The sequence below is a fragment of the Zosterops lateralis genome (genome assembly GCF_965231275.1).
Source record: "Zosterops lateralis genome assembly, chromosome: 9".
In the NCBI taxonomy this organism is placed as follows: domain Eukaryota; kingdom Metazoa; phylum Chordata; class Aves; order Passeriformes; family Zosteropidae; genus Zosterops; species Zosterops lateralis.
In genome coordinates, this window is record NC_139769.1 from 18,262,773 (window position 1) to 18,275,444 (window position 12,672).

At 38.5% G+C, this 12,672-nt stretch overlaps 1 protein-coding gene across 3 annotated transcripts in view; it reads right to left on the minus strand.

Moving 5' to 3' along the window:
* Window positions 1-12,672, minus strand: part of DPYD (dihydropyrimidine dehydrogenase) — a 333,817-nt gene that overhangs the window by 117,874 nt on the left and 203,271 nt on the right. The window lies entirely within an intron of this gene.

The window sequence follows — 12,672 nt, forward strand, 5'->3', positions numbered from 1 at the left end:
AAAGCAGAGGAGGCCTATACATTATTGGAGAAGCTAACACAAAAAGGATATATCTAATTCTATCATATTTCAGACACGTGTTATGACCCGTAGCAAAAGCTTTTCACCAGGGTGCTGACACATTATTGATTCTCAAGACCACATAAGGAAAACAAGGCTGGCAAAAGGCTACACAAATTTGTGAATTTTTTCCTCTGCCTTTAAAAATTTTTCTCTTATCAAATTCTCTGCCCAGATACACAAAGTCCTTTTAACCACATGTCCTGGGGTGACTTTATGATGCCTGTGTCCCCAGTCATCTGTTTATGCTGGACATTAAGTTCTGCACCTCTAAGACTGGTTCTGCACCTTTAAGACTTGCCCTAAACCACGACAACACAGTTCTTTGAGCACTTCAATAATTGTTGATCTTTATTCTCACAATAGCACTGGCAACTCTCTGCAGGGTACCCCTCTGAGACGGGAAGCCAACTGGAGACAAAGATGTTCAAGGCATGTAGGCTGTTCCCTTGGAGGGAATAAGCAGCTGTTGACTGAAAGAAACTCTAACATCCCTTCCAGACCCTGGCTGCTTCTAGATACATACAAATATATTTCCCCTATTACTTAAGCAGCAAAGCTGCTTAACTCATTAGAACACAAATTCAGCAGAAAATATAAAGAGACAAATTAGGGAATAAATAACTCCATCACAGTTTCCTAACCCCTGCACTCCGTCAGCTAGCAATTCCCCAGGCCAAATCTGTCTCTTCACATCTCTGAGATGTCCACCTATCTCTTCTCTTGTACCATCAACCCCCCAGGGCTTCTTTTAATTCACTTCCTTGGATTTTGAAGGCTCAAGAAAGCTAGCAGTATCAGTGCTAGTAGAGGAGAAAACTGTGACTCAGAGAGCAGAGAGAAAAACCCCTCCCTTTTTACACCCCAGAGCCCTGTGATCTACTTCATCATGTGACATTGCTGGTGCCAGAGGGATGCTTGGAAGGACTAAATGATTTTGTCAGCCAGGTTGCATCCTTCACAGCTCACCCACTCTCTCTCCATGCACCATTATCCTCATAGAGATATACTGAAAATCAGTGATTATTTACCTGATTTTGCACAAACCACTCATCAGTTAGGCTGCTCTGAGAGGTGAGGATGTGGTAGTTAAGAAGATGTGTAGGAACAGGCTATAAGGCTTGTCCTGTCTTCAGGAAGTCTTCTGAAGGCTTCAAATGCCAGCTGCAGGGGGGAGATCTATGCATCCCTGAATACTTTGTATTTAAATACTATATAAAAATAGTATATAAATACTATTTTCCTAGGTATCAGTCTAGTTATGGGACTTCACAAAGAGGAGAGCTTCTTCACAATGTGAAGAAGCTGATCAATGGGGAAGGCTCACCTCATGATAAGAGACAATCTGCAAATGTTCACAGGGCTAAAAGCATGGTACCTTTTCAATGGGCAAAGCAAGACCAGTGGGATCCATCCCCACCAGAAGTTTTCATTTGGGAAAAAAACGTTTCATATATAAATATTTCTATAGGGAAAATTATAATAAAGTAGTCCATTACCAAAGAAAGAAACTCTACTCAGGCACAGAACTTTTTAAGAATGAAGATGAAAATCCATGTTTTCTGTTGATCTCTTCATATATCTTTCCTATCATCCCCTGGTATTTCCCAGCCGGGCCAAAAATTCAGCAAACAACAGTGCCACTATGCACTGAACCTCCTGATGGCAGGTCTGCAGTGCTCCCATCTGTGATATGATCAGAAAAATCTCATGAGTGGGTAGCTCTTTTTTTTTCTGTGCAGACATTAGAATTTACTTCAGTAGCTAGCTGTTATGTCTGATGACCTAAGTAGTTTTTTGGCTACACTCCAGCAGCAAAGAAGATAGAAAATTAAGGACTGTAAGTTGGCAGTTACCTTCTGACTAATCTTTCCTCCTCAACTGCCAGTTCAACCCACCTCTTTATATTTTAGGGAAGCTCATGTGAAGATGTTGAGAAACTGAAAGAGGCCTTACTATTTTCACTGTATATTTGGAAGTTTAATAAAATGGTTACCTAACTTGTTCAGGATACTGCTATGTGATTGGAGATTTTAAAATTAAAATGCATTGAATTTTCTACAGCCTTATAGCCTCATTCAGATGATCATTCAAATGAAAGCACTGGAAGACCTAAAGTTCGTGAGATTTTTATCAATGACCCAGCTGTGAGTATGCGTGTTCCCAAAAAGATAAACTGAAAATAAATCACGTAAAGTGAGGATGCCTTTGGCAGAATCAAAGGCAGAAGTCCTCCTAGGAACCAGAGGCGTGCTGACAGTACATTGAGAGAATGCAAATATAACACACATACATTTTTAATGCCCACCTTTCGCTTTAAGATGCACACACTGCACCCAGGTAAGAATGTGGGGTACCTATAAAATTGCACAATCTTTAGATACTCTCATCTGAGCTGTACGTAACTCAAATGAAACATTCTGCAAGCATATTCAGATTTTAATGCAGTTATATATAGAGAGAGAGCATAAATGGCTAGGTGGCCAAGAATGGTGTAACTAAGAATAAGTCTATCACGTTACACTGCAAGAAAAGTGAAGCAGATTTTTATAAATGCTGTCCTGAAATTTAGGAATAGAGCTTCAATGTATTTTTTTCCCAAACATAAGATTTAAATTAGCTATTATATACAGACAGAAAAATCAATGTAACTATAATTTTATATATTAAAAAAATACACATAAAAAAAGTCAAAGAAAAGTAAATTTGAAATAGATTAGGAATCCTGCACTTAAAAATGCAAGAAGGATATAAAAATAACCAGTGAACAAGCATTCTTCCTGAGATTTGTGAGACTGGGAATTGTAGTGGCAGGAAACAGGAGCGAAAAGCACTCTGCTGGTTTCTTAGTTTACATTTAATCTACATGGCTCAGAACAAAGGATGGATTTAAGTCTCCTTTAAACAAGCCTTTAAAATATTTATTTGGGTTTAAGTGTTCAGTAAATAAGTACTTACTGTCACACACTTCCTTCAACACTCAAAAGACCATCTCCACCAGCTCTGCATACATGGTTTCAACACAAACAGGTTACTGCTGATTTATGAGTTACCATCCATGGGCACACCTGCAAGCAGTAGCTGCTCTAGTGCTCTTTCAAACCCCATAAAATAGGAGGTAAGGCTCGTTTGCTATGTCCAAAATTGAAGAAATTCATACTAACTTGAATCAGCCTGTATTTGCTACAAGTTCCCAATAGGGGTAGTTACACACTGCAATTTGCTATCCCATGGTAATTGGTTGGCATGCCCGTGTTCACACAACCGTGTATTAGACTAAGACTGTATGAAGAGAACATGATTGTTTTTTGGATCCTACTGGCCACCTCATTTTGCATGTTCAGCAGTTGCTTCTTTAAGAGTCGTTTATTAGGAAAAAAAAAAAAGGCCAAAAAACCCACAAAAAACCCACCCCAAAACCCCCCCAAACCCAAAACCAAACAAAAAACTCCAAACAAACAAACAGAATAATTAAAATATAAAACAGGGTGAATTGAGATCTAGAATATGGAATTGTGACAGATATGAGAAGTTTAGTAAGACTATGTAAAAGTTTATGGTCATAGTTCTCAAACACAACATGCATAAAAAGTTTAGAAGCTACCAGCAGTATTGAGGCTGTAGAATAAGATCAGTTCAGAGCCCACTAAGAATTCTGCTAATCTACATGTTCCTTTTGGTAGATAAAGAAAAAACATCTTGGAACACTTTATTCCCACATTTCGCTCAGAATTGGAGATCCTTCCCTAGCCCCCCTCCCCAGAAAGCACAGGAGGCTGGGATACAGTCCAGCTGCTGTCAATCACACTGAAGAGCTGGCTCTAATTGTGATAGATTCAAGCATGTGCCTCTGCCTTTCTTGTCTGAGCTAGAACATGTCTGCAGAGAGCCAGCTCTCCTACTACCAGCACAGTTCAGAGCAGCAAACGCCGCACTTGCTTCTGAACAAAAATAAACAGTTTGCTGGTAAAACTGCATCTACACTAGGTTCTGCCAGGATAGCAGTTAGATGCCATTTTATTTTTAGTATTCCTAGCCTACATAAGTATGTGAGCAAGCCTTTTAAATATAGACTTAGCCTTCATATTTTTCTTCATTAGAGCTCTAGGAGAATGCCTAAAATGTAAACCACATCACAGAATATAGAGAATATGGGCTACAGGAACAGCATATACTTACTACTTTGATCAGGAATACATTCACTTTCCTATTATTATTGCAATAAAAATATTGTAATATAGAAGATGAAAAAGCAGAATTATCTAAATTACATATGCTTACTGCTTCATAAAAGACTAAAATAGTATCACAGACAGTAAAAAGAATGTCAAAGGTACTGTGCATTTTAAAAGATCAAATTCTATAATTTAGCCAATTGCCTATGACAAACATGAAATGGAAATTAGGAAGACGTATATAGGGGATATATTTTGCACAGGTATTCTCACTAGCAGAATTTTGTCATTTTTACAAACTTTAGATTTTAATTTTGATGGATTGTTGACTCTTAATAATTTTAAAATTTTGCCTTTATTTCATTTTTAACATTCATTTTGTAAGATTACCACAAGGTCATTTCATCTCCATCCAATGGCATCTACATCTTAATAATAAAACAATAACTACCCAGAAAAGGGCATTTCCCAGGGAGTAATGACTGGCTGGGAGGAGTTGATGGCCTGAGGCACTGCTGAGGGCCATTAACCCTGGCCAGTTATTAATCACCAGGAAATGCCCTGCACCAAGGTTGTTATTGCTATTTTAAGCACAGATTGAGGGGGCGAGATGGATATCTGAGCATACAGGGGGTTTAACGCATGATGCCATTTCCTTTGTTGCAGTTTATGGAGGACATTTCTACAATCTACAGTCCTGATACCCAACCAGATCACACAGATCATTTTGAAGCACTCCATTGTACGCACAGTAACTCACCAAACTGAGAAAACAGTTGGGATTTTTAAGAGATTGTCTCTTCCCTCTAAATAATAGTCTGCATGTTCACACTTTAATAAGATGAACAGAAATATACAACTCTTCATGTCACTGTCAACAGAATTACTTTCCAGAAATATCTTTTTAATCATACTGTCTTTATGTTTAGGGCATTTCCTTTATCAATACTCCTACTTAATGACCACTCACATATCTCTGCAGAAAAGAAATTTTTAGCAGCAACTGCCAAAGCACATCCTGAAGCAGCTTCAGCTGATGCTAGCCATTAAGGAGTTTGTCTTTTCCAATAATCAAGCAGATTGGGTCATTTTCTAAGAGATGGTTGGTGAAATATTTCAGAAACTGCTTTAATTTTCTCCTACTTCTTACCCCAAGGCTAAAGTTTTAAAGATGTGTTCACAGTCCACAGAGAACTGTGAAAATTGTTCTTTTTTTTCCAGGGATCAATAAATCACTTTTTAAATCAAAAGAATATTCTTAGCATATGTACAAATAGTCTTCTACCTTACTGAACTACTACTATTTTTCAAACCTTAGCTGTGATTGTAAAACAAACAAAATAAGTCATGGCTTTATAACATGCACAGGAAGAAAGTACAGTTCTGCACTAAACTAGTTTGACAGGTTTCTCAAGAAAGCAGTTGTTTCCAAGTGCAAAACATAAAAGACCTTCTCACATTTTTCCTCGAAGTCCTAATTTGTCACCCCAAACATGTACATCTGAATCATAAATTGATTGTAAAAATCTCACTGAATTTACCATGTGGTCCTATTTTCAGTTACAAATTGTGGTTTCCAGCAAGAGATATGTGCTTTCCTAAAATAAAATTCCCTCAAATTGATGGCAAGAGTATATGTTCCCACTTCTTTGCCAGATTAATAACCATATTTTTGAAAAGTTTAGAATGAAAACAAAACCCAGTGTGAATACTGTGCAGCTGGGATCAAACATTATGACATATACTGCACGGTCATTTGAACATGCATGATCAGATACTGTCTCTGGTTGAAATTTTAGCAGATTTTCTTGTATTACTGTATGTAAAATTGTCTGAGGTGACCCTCTGGAAATACAGCAAATCTTAGTAAATTGAAAGTAGCATTTGAATTACAAACCCCTTAGCACATCATTTCAGACTAACTAGTACAAAATATATCTATATCTCACCTTCAGTTCAAGTAATGTAGTTACATGTTAATCAGGTTGTCAAAATGTAATACAGGAACAATGGTCCAAAGGTTGAGAGAGGACTGGGAGGCAGAGAGGGTTTCTGATGCTGGGTGCAAACTTAAGAGCTCCTCTTTGTGCACTGACAGTGTAAATCCCCAGGAATGGGTTATGCAGCTCAGTCCCCCTTCTCCCATATGCACCAGCAGCAGCTCCCCAGGGCAAGCTCACCGTAGTATTTCTCTAAAAAACTTTCCCAGCTTTTAAGAAATCTGTGGCACAGGGATTCCCTGAGTCAGAGGTGATGCTTTCAGATCATTTTTCCAGTAGGTTTTTCTCAGCCTGGGACTGGCAATGCCCCGTGAGTATGAGCTCCACAGCTGCTGAGACGTGGTGAAGAATCTCCTATCACTCATTTCCACCTATCACCCTTCTGGTTCCAATCCAGAAAGATCTGAACCACAAAGCATACTCAAAATGTGAAGGGAAAAAAAAACCAACATGCTGACATACTGGTGGGTTTTGCTTTGTTTTCTTCCTTTCCTAGAAATTCTGTGTTTGGTAAGTTTTATTTCAATGTTATTCAGCATTAAGCTGAGATTTTCACAGTGCTCTCTTACTGTAAGCCCAGTATAGTTAGCTTACAATCACTCACTGTACATATAAATGCATCATTGGTTTATCCCACCTGCATACAACTTTCATTTTTCCCCCCCCGGCAGTTCATTGGCCAGTCACTCGGTAGTGCAAGATTCTTTACAAACCTTTTTGTCAGCTCTCATCTTTATCTCCCTACATTACACACTATTATCAGAAAGTTTACATTCTTAAAATTCTCTCTCTTTACCAGATTGTTAATAAACATTTTAAATAGCACAGAACACAGTACAGATCTCTAAATAATTTTCCTGCAGCTCTCTATACATTGTGAAAATTGATTAGTTATTCCTTAACATTGTTTCCTATGTTTAACTGTCTATTTATTCATGTAGGTTTCCTCCTCTAATCTTCTGATAGCTTAATTTCTTTCATATTTTTCAGGGAAGAACCCTACCAAATACTTCTGGAAACCTAAGCTCACTTTTATCACTTGAATTTTTCTTGATGTCCTCAAAGAACTTTTTTTTTTTTTTTTTTTAAGGCATAACATACTACAAAGGGAGCTCTTTACGCTTTTGTTTGTTTTCTTTCTACTAGTTCTACTTTTTAGAACAGCTTTTATCAATTTGCATACAAGGATAAAAGAGTTTAAACCTGTAGTTCCCCAGATCTCTCCCAGAAAAGAGATTTTACATTGACTCCACGTCATTTTTCAAGGCTGAAGCAGGTTGGCCATAGCCAACATGACTATCAAAACATGCTGGTAGATGAGATGACAGATGAGAATTTTCCTGTATTTTCTCTTTTTTTTTACTAACACCTAAGCCTCAAGGAGTGAAAATTTACACCACCGTATTTTTTAGCTCAGACCCATCTCTATTAATATTCGGGTCATGTGAGGCTTAAGCAGTTTTTATGTGTTGTGGTTTTGTTCACTGTGTAAATCAGACTTCTTGCTGAATTCCTCCTTTCACTGAACATGGGAAAAACGCATCCTGCTGGCTCACAAAGAGCAGAACCAGGATCAGGAGCAATGGAGAAACCCTCAGGATGGGGGTAAAGTGGAAGCTTCCTTGGAACAAGTAGAGGTATGTTGTCAATGTGTCTGCTGGTTCTTTGGGGGCAACTTTTCTCTTTCTCTTGTCTAGGAAGTATTTTTCTTTACTGCTTCTCATCTTCCCTTTTCCTTGTGGCAAACGACAAAGAGAAAAAGGAAATGTGGTCATGTGCTCAGAGATCTCTTCCTTTCTACCCACCACAGTAGTCATTGGAAATGGAGAAGTTATGGCCACTCTTGTGCTCCACACTCTCTAGGGCTAAGTGATTTAGTTCTTGGACAAAGCAATCAGTTTGAGTGCCTTATTCCAACCTCACCTTCCCTTTTCAGCTAGGATTTCCTCTGATGTTAAGGGAATGGGACTTCTGCCAGTTTTCTGTAGTGAAAGGGATCTTTTCCATATGGTGAATTTAACAACTGCTGTGTGGGTTTTTTCACCTCCTACCAAGCATCCATGACGGCTGGCTTTGGGAAGTTTAAGCTGCAGCAATAACAACTTCTGGAGCTTTTTTAACGTGATTTGTGGGCCTGAAATTCAGATAAAGTAACCCAGGTAGCTGTTCTGCACTTCTGGGAGTGTGCAGGCTTCCAGGCAGCCCAGCTTGTGGTTCTCTCCCCTTTTGCTCTGTCCTTTTCAGTTCACGTGGAGAAGCATCTGGACTTTCAGTGAAGTCCTCAGATAAGCCTGAGAATGCACAGCACATACCCTTCTCATTAAGGTGAGTCTGCACTGGTTGATGTTGGAACCAAGTGAGATCCACATGGGCATGGCCCTACCTGATTGTGTAGAAGACTGTAGATATGGAGCTTGTCAAGACGCATAAGGTTTATCAGATGGAGATACAACTTAATAGGTATCTGGAGTATGAAGTATCATTTCTCTGTGATGGAAAGGTAAAACTATCTATACTAGGCCTAGGAAGAATGAAACTATTGCTTTTGATAACCTGAAGCAAGTCCGTGACTGGTATCTCAAAATGCAAACACTCTGTACAACATCCCACAGGCCTCTAAATATCCATTAAAAGCAAAAGCTATAATAATACCTGCAAAACTAAACAAATTATTCCTAATACCTCTAGTGATAAATCCAACTTTGACCTTCTCACACTAAAGCTATGAAGCCTATGAGTCATTTGTATCTTAAAAAGTTTTCCACCTAATGTCCCTTAATTTTAAGCGTCGAAGGAGATCTACAGTAATTTTAGATATTCTGGTCAATTCCTCCCAGTAACCAGATCAAAGAATGTACTATTAGTGCAGACTTAGAGAGGAAAAAGCTTTATATAAGTAGTTAAATGTTGTTCCCAGTCTGTAGATGAAACCCGTTTTTAAAACCTGAGCTGGTCCAACACAAGATTGATATTTAGGACACCACTTCAGGAATCACACTGGCAAACCAATTAAACCTCTACGTGCAAAATATCCAAATAACTGTTGAAAGTCTAATTCTATTGAACTTGTAACTTCATCTCTTTGAACATTGCATGTTTCTGCACCAAAATTTATCTGTAGGAGCAATGCACTCATATAAGCCTGTTAAGATTGTATTCATCTTCCTCTGTAGCCCTCTATCTTTTTCTATCCTCACAGGGTGGAATTAAACCAAATCTGCATTTGTTACTTAAATTAAAAAAAAAAAAATCAAACCAAGAACCCACAAAGATCCAAACAAAACTGGCAGCCCTATTTCATTCTTCTGTGGTAGGAAATAAAAACCAAACCATAATATGAAAACTAACTGCACCATTCCAGGAGATTAAAAAAAAACCCCAAACAAATCCAAAAAATCAAAAGCCAACAAAACCTCCCCAGTGCTACAAAGAAGAGAGTTACCAGCCTGGGATCCAGTGATCTGTTCTCACACACTGTAGCATGGCTACTCCCAACAGGTGTTCCTGGGACATTCTGAACAAAAAGCTGAACAAAAATACATCTTGAACAGCTTCAGGCTTGAAAAGCTGCTCTCTGCTGAGTAACTGTCAGAGAGAGTGTCAGCAACATTCTGCAAGCAGCAGAACAAACATTAAGACAAGAGTTTTCAGCTTAGTTTGGGGGTCCATGAGTACTTACTGTTTCTAGCAGAAGAGGTTTCTCAATTCAACGCATCATGACACTGATATCTGAATCACAGATTCAGTGTCACAGCTGACAATCTGGTATCCTATGTACATTCTCTAGAGTCATGCAGGAGATCAAACTCATTTGTGCTGAGCTAGGAGGCCAAAAACTTACTCTTAAGACTTCAGTATACTAATACATTAAATAATATTAAAAAGTATTAAATTTTTTAATATTTTTTCATTCTTTCAAGATCCCAGTTCTTTTTTGAGGTACAAATTTCTCAGACATCTGCTTGTTTGTGATGGACTTCTCTTAGTCTGGTAGGGAATGACATTTCCCCGGCAATCTATTTCATGAAGTGTCCTGTCAAAGCCCTTATTTGTACTGCTGTGACCTTGTGCACATTCCCAGATCCAAACAAATTTGCATATTGAGGTTTTTAATTGATTTGCTTACGTTATTATCATCTACAGGGCACCAGTTACAGGAAGATGTAGAAAGACTATTTGGCAATTGTGTTCATCACCTTCTTAGTGAAACCTCAGTACACATTTTTCTGCAGAGAAGTATTTTAGTATTTTCAAACCTTGCTGTTTTCAAGCTTGTTCTCCTCAGTGCAAATGCTAAAGGGATTACAGCTCCTTGCTTTGCCAGATCACCAAGACATACTGCCACCACCAGTATTCACAGCTCCCAGCACAGATAATGGCCAGATTGTAGCTATTGTTAAGTATGTGAATATAAAATCTTAGCAGTAAGTTCTCCCAGGCTTTATAACCTTTTTCTCCAACTTTCTCAGCCACTTCCCAATGACTAAATTTTGTAGATGTTTGCTAATGTAAAAGCCATTTTCTCCTGAACAGTTTTGATTCCTGTTTATATCATTAGGTGAGCTCTATTTGGCTGAATTTATATTTCCTAGGTAAACAAATTTCTTGGCTGTACCATATTCTGTCATTTTTCCAGACACGTTTTGGCTGAAAAGTACACCAATACACTATAGAATCAGGTATCTCCTTGGTGAATAAAATATGAAAGTGGGACTTGTTGTGACATTAATGTTAGCTCTCTTACCCCACTAACTAAAGCAGTTCAACCACTGCGTGTCCCAGTTTTGGCTTAGTCATAAACTGACAACTTTATGCATTTCCCACCTGTGGTAGGTTGACCCCAGTAAGCAGCCTTTGATAATACTTACCAGATAACATACAAAATCCAGACACCTGCTTTCTCCTCTGCTTGGACCCTTACTATATTTTACTCACTTCTGGTGACACTGAAGAAAGTTTCTGGTGGTGGCAGTTTTTCCCTCATCCACTTGAAGTGGTTTTGGGGTCAAAGGGAGAAGGTAATAGAAGAAGAGAAAAGGACAGAGTGCCAGTCAGAGATATTTGCAAGCTACAAGGAAGAACCAGAAGACAGAAGAGACAAAGAATGAGGCCACCCACTACAGGGGTTGAAGACAGCACAAGGGAGACACTAGGCCCTGATTTTTAGAGGCAACATGCCACAGTTAAGTGACATTGCCCTTGCAGCTGTCACTGGTGGTCCTCTTCTGCACAACCCACTGCAAAATTCAGTTTACATCCCAGCCTCTGCTGGGGGAATTTAGCTGCCCTTTATGGGCAGCTTGTAGGATCAAGAAGCTGTTGTGGGATCATCTTCTAGTGAGGTGTATATTTTGCTCATACCTTTTTCATCTGTAACAAAAATCTTACTCTAACTTACTTGTATTTCACAGCAAAAGTAATTAAGTGGAAGTTTTGATTTGCTTTTAAAATTTGCCTTAGTAATATAAGTTTTTTTTACTGTAATCACTTGTGCCCTCATCTGTTTGGCCTTTCATTTGAGCAGAAAATGTCATTCTTTGCTTGTTAATTAAGTTCACGCAAACAGTTCTCAGAAACTGGTTTTGGTTTTAATAAAACAGAGTTGAAAAACCTTTTCTAGAGGAGTGAACAGCAATTGGGTGAAGAAAATTTTGCAAGCTGTAATTATACAGAATATCACAAAATAAGCACCAAGAGACTTCTCCTCAGTGAACAAAATTCTGTTTTCAGTTAGCAACAAATTTACCATTATAATTATATGACAGTTCTTAGATGAGTTCACAGGCATGTTGTAAAAATCCCTGTAAGCAATGCCAAGGTCTACTGCTGGGTGCTGCTTCTCCTATGCCCACACAGGCATTACCAACCTCAAAGATGCCACAGTAGCAGCCACAGCCAACATGCAGAAACTGAATTCACATTCTCAAAGTAATAACTCACAGATAATGAGGGATGATCAGAAGATGTTCACCCCAGGAACTCTGGAAGAGTGGGACTTCTTCATCCCACACACAACGCTAGGTTTCAGAAAATTCAAATCTTCCTTTTGAAATGCTGCTAGTGCTTTTCCTCACAGAAGAGAATGGTTTGATCTCAAGCATAAAGTGCTGTGAGGGATTTTTGGTGAAGGCTGCAGTGGGACAGCATTCCCACAGCAGAAATGGCCAACAGTCTGCCTGCATGCAATATCCATATCCAATATGCAATGCAAGAATTTTGACAAAGGATGTTAAAATCAAAATCAGGATATTATAGGATATATATTATTAGGACATTATCTTCTGGTTCACACTTTCATTATGATGAAGCTCAGTCACAGTAAATAAAGTGACGAGAATCTCAGCAAAGAAACACACAGGCCATTCAAAGGGAATTAGGACATTAAACATGCAGCACTTTTACCATCAAGATGAAATGTTTAAACACTTTTATACTTC